Genomic DNA, 4644 nt, shown 5'->3' with positions numbered 1-4644 from the left:
AAGCTCCTGAGCCAGAACCCGCTGTGCACTGACTGGGTCATGGTGGAAAGGCAAGAAGAATCTAGAGCCCCTGTCCGTGGTCTAATGGGGGAGATGACCGCTAATGATGGTACAGTGGGAGAAAAGCTGGGGTGGGGTGAACGACCAAGGAGTTCCCACTTGGCAAAGCTGATGGCCCCTGTGGACGTGCCGTTAGTTCACGGGGGTGCTCCTCTTTGCCCTGACTCACGTGGGTACCCCGTCTCCCTCAGCAGGCTGAGTCTCTCCTTCCAGGCAGAGAGGCAGATGGGGCGATGTCCAGGATCCAGTCTCTAACGGATACAGTGAGACATTCAGTTGACTTGAAGAAGCTTGAATTTCCACAAACCCATTTGTTGATGTTTTTCCTCACCCTCATTGCCCGAGAGGATTGATTATACACGAAACCGTGATGTGTAGTCTATGATCTGCCTTAGAGAATTACCTCAACGTTGGCCAGCGCTTTGCATTCTAAGCCACATGGGGCTCGGGAGGTGCCTTCGGCAGGACCCAGAACTCCTGGATGACTTGCAGGCTGAGAGCACGTTCTAGAAGCAGGGGCAAGGATGCAAAGTAGGGATGAAGGGTACGGAAGAGCCCAAGCCCCTGGGCTCCAATCCCGCATCCCTGAAAGGTGCCTCTCCCACTGACTTCTGAACCCCTGGGCCTCTGTGGGCAGCCTCTGCTCCTCGGACCCTTGTCTTCTCCTCCCCATAAACCCTGAAGCCCAGGCACAGGAAGACAAGAGGTGGGACAAGTCTCCCAGCTCAGACCGGAGAGAGGAATCCTAGGCCATAGCTATTTTCAGAACGAAAATTGAAGCCCATGGTTTATTTCCTCAGCATTTAATTAGACTCCAGCACTGCACAGGGCTGCCTCCTTCCCACCCACAACCAAAAGCCTGACCAGTGGGTTTGGGAGCTGACGCCATGTCACAGGCAGGGGGGCTGGGGCCTGAAGTATTTTTACTTATGGGAGGCTTTGGAGAACAAAACAGCTTGGCCCCAAGCCAGCTAGACTAAGTCAGTTGGGAGAGGGAGGGAGCAGGAAAGCTGTTATATCATCCTTCCTTCTTTGAACCAAGTTGTAAATCTGCTTGACAGGAAATGTGGATGGAGACGGGGAGGAGGAGGGACCTGCACTGCCTGGCTGGAGTGGGGGCTGGTTACCACCACCTTCAGAGCCTGGCTGAGGCCCAGCCCCTGTCCTCGGAGGAGGAGAAGGGTGGGGAGACTCTCATGGGGTTGGGTGAGGGGCAGGCAAGAGGGCACGCTGGGTGTGTTCAAAGCTCCCCGGGGTCAGGTTGGCTGTGGGGTGACTGTATACTCCTGTGGGTGACTTCTGGGCTGGCTTCAGGTCCTCCAAATAATATCACTCTCACAGATATACAGCTTTTAGAGCTGGAAGGAACTTTGAGACCCTTAAATGAGGATGTCAAGGACAATAGAGGGAAAATAAGTTCCTCGAAGCCACACAGCTAATGAGAACCAGAAGCGAGGATGAGGAGAGGGGTTGTGATTGTAAGATGGCTCTTCTAGAGCTCCCCTTCTTACAGCTGTTTCTTGGTTTTCATTTCCAAGCGAAAGTAGGCATAACATGCAAATATGCTTTGGGCAAAATGACACATTAATTCAATCATGTTAAGAGCTCAATAATTGATGTTTAATACTTAACTCAGGAGACATTTTGGTGAGTGGGAGACCCCCGAGCTCCGTGGAAGGCACTTCTGACCATAAGAGGTGGGAGGCAACACCCATTCATGACCAACCGAGGACTCTGCTGGCCTCAGTGTTTCTGGAGTGGGGAGGTAGAGGGAAGAAGAGACATTGATGTCTCTGAAATGGAACCAGTTTCTCCTTAGGGAGAAATGAGAACAGGAAACCTGGCTAATGGCTTCCTAGAGTCATACATTTGGGCAGTGTTTCTCCAGAAAGTCTGGATCCCAGCCTGAGGAGCCCCATCCCTTTGGGATTAAACTCCTGCTCACCTGTAGAACCATGGAACCTCCTGTTTTCCACCCTTCCTTCCCCTCCCACCAAACTCCTGAGGCCACTTCTCAAATGAGGAATCTGATGACAATAGTCTAAGACCTTCCTACACATACCAGGACCCTAATTTAAGTTAAATAATGGCTGTAGCCAACATTTATTTGATTTTTTTTTCCAAGCACTTCACTAGCATTATCTATGTCATTTTGATTATTTTTATCATCCTCTCCATTCCACAAGGAGGATATCGATGCTCAGAGAGGTTAAATAATTTGCCCCAGGTCACCTAAGTAACAGTGAGAGTCAAGACATAAACTAAGGCAGACTTATTGGACAGCCTCTGCTTCTCCTGCCTTAGACTGCTTCTTCCACTGGTGGAAACAAAATTCTTTGGAGTCCAGAGGAAGCGAGATAGAATTCCATCCAATAGCAAGAAGGAGGCCCACCCACATTGTTTATTACGAGGCACGAGGATACAAAAGGGTGAGGAGTGTCTGACTCTGGAGACTATCTGGCTGAGAGCTCGAGTTGGAGTGGGATTGCCGTGTTCTGTGCTCTGGGCCTGGTGTTTGGTGTATACCTCTGCCTCTCTGGGCCAACAGCCAAAATATCCCGTTCACTTCTCCTTGGCTGGGTCTTGGGCCATTAATACCGTATCACACCCATTCCATTCTTATATGGGTCCCCCCACTCATTTCCATGGCCTAAATCTGCCATTATTTGATGTCTGTTGAATGCAAATAATGCTGATTCTTGACACCCAGAGACAGATGACATAAGATTTTGATTGTTTTCTCTTCTCTTCCTGTTACTTCTTCCCTGCTACTTACTTTAGACATCACTCTGCCAGAGAGCACACAAGTGGAAAGAAAGCTTGCTCATTGTCAGTCAGTCTTTTGCTATAAATGAACTCTGTTAGTGGTTACCCCTAGAAGGAGACTACTGGGGAAATAGTTTGAAGCTTGTAGATTACCTTTTCTTCTGCGTATTCCCTGCATTTTGATAGCCTAGACAACATCTAAACTTTTTTCTTAGTTGGGCCTTGGCTATGTTTGAATTGTTGTGTTGTGTTTCTTGAATTACATATCATCTTTAATCCAGGACCCACCTTTGGTCAAATTCTATGATTAAAGGATATGGACAGCACTGGACTCTCGCTCTATCCAAATAAATGAGTTGATTCATGGAACATACTAGGCCCAGAGTATACACTGAATAATTATTTTATCAGTATTATAAGATTTGCCTGGAAAATAATTTTTAATATCCAAGGTATCGGGTTTTTCAATTTTTTTTCAATTTATTTGAGACAGCACAAAGTAGAGAGGAGAGTCAGAGGGAGAGGGAGACGCAGACTCTGGTGAGCAGGGAGCCCAATGTGGGGTTCAATCCCAGGACCCTGAGATCACATCCTGAGCCAAAGGTAGACACTTTGCCAACTGAACCACACAGGCACCCCAAGCTGTCAGTTTTAGTTTTAGTTTTTGTTTTTATTTTGTTGTTGTCATCCTGGGATTTTTCATTACAGCAGCCAGGACTAAATTTTAAAGAAAAGTTCCTCAAGGGCAGGAACTAAGGATGATGAAATGGAGCAGTACTAGTTATAAACTCCCAAGGGAAAGACTTCTGCTGCTATTTACCATGGACTGGCTTGTATCAGATCAATCCTCCATAAGAAAACAGCTAGAAAAACCTAGATTTTTTTTTTTTAAACAGTGAGAAACAACTGTTTGAAAGCATTGGAGAGACACTCAGAGTCTAAGGTGTCAGGGAAAAAGGAAATACAGAGAGGTGAACAGCCAACCATATGTAGTTACTTTCCTTCATGAGGATTTGGTGGTTTGAATACATACAGAGATGCTGAGCAGGATGGCTGGCAATCTTACAGGGGTAAAGAGACAAAACTTGGGATTCAAAGCTTTCCAAAAGGAGAGGTCCTGGTAAACAGCCCAGTCTTTCAGCTGGGAATCTTAAAGGACTACACCCTGGTCACAAAAGCTAGCCTGAAAATAGACTAGCATTTACAGAGACTGAAACTCAGATCTGAATCAAATCAATCTCAGAGTAAAGAGATACTCTCCTGGCTAACTGCCTGTTTGAACCACAGTAAATCTTCCTTGGAGGAAGATGACATTATCCAGACTCTCAAATTATCACCACAATTTTTCATGCACAGGTTCTGGCATTAAGCAAACCACAACAATAAAATGGGGCACATCAAGAGATAGGAACAAAGGACTGAAAACCAAGAGAAAAAAATTCTGTAATTTAAACACACATATTGAATATGTTTTATAAATGATCTAATAAAAATCCTAGGGCTGAAATTAAGAACTCAGTGGAAGGATTTAAAAGCAGATTAGACTCAACTGAAGAGATGGTTCACGAACTTGAGTATAGACCAGAAGGAAATATGAAGACTTCACTACAATTACAACAAGATAAAAATTTTAAGAAGTACAGAAAAGGAAGACTAAGAGATATATGGGACCCAGTATAAGCATTTTTGTAATTAGAGTCCTGGTAGAGAAGGAAAGAGATAATACAGCATAAACAATTTTGGAGAGAAAATAATCTGAGGATTTTAAAAACTGACAAAAGACATAGAGCCACAGACAAATACAAGGAAAGTTACAAC

This window comes from Mustela putorius, unplaced genomic scaffold, assembly GCF_011764305.1.
Source record: "Mustela putorius furo isolate JIRA1106 unplaced genomic scaffold, ASM1176430v1.1 tig00000450_pilon_pilon_pilon, whole genome shotgun sequence".
NCBI lineage: Eukaryota > Metazoa > Chordata > Mammalia > Carnivora > Mustelidae > Mustela > Mustela putorius.
This window is presented reverse-complemented; position numbering follows the sequence as displayed.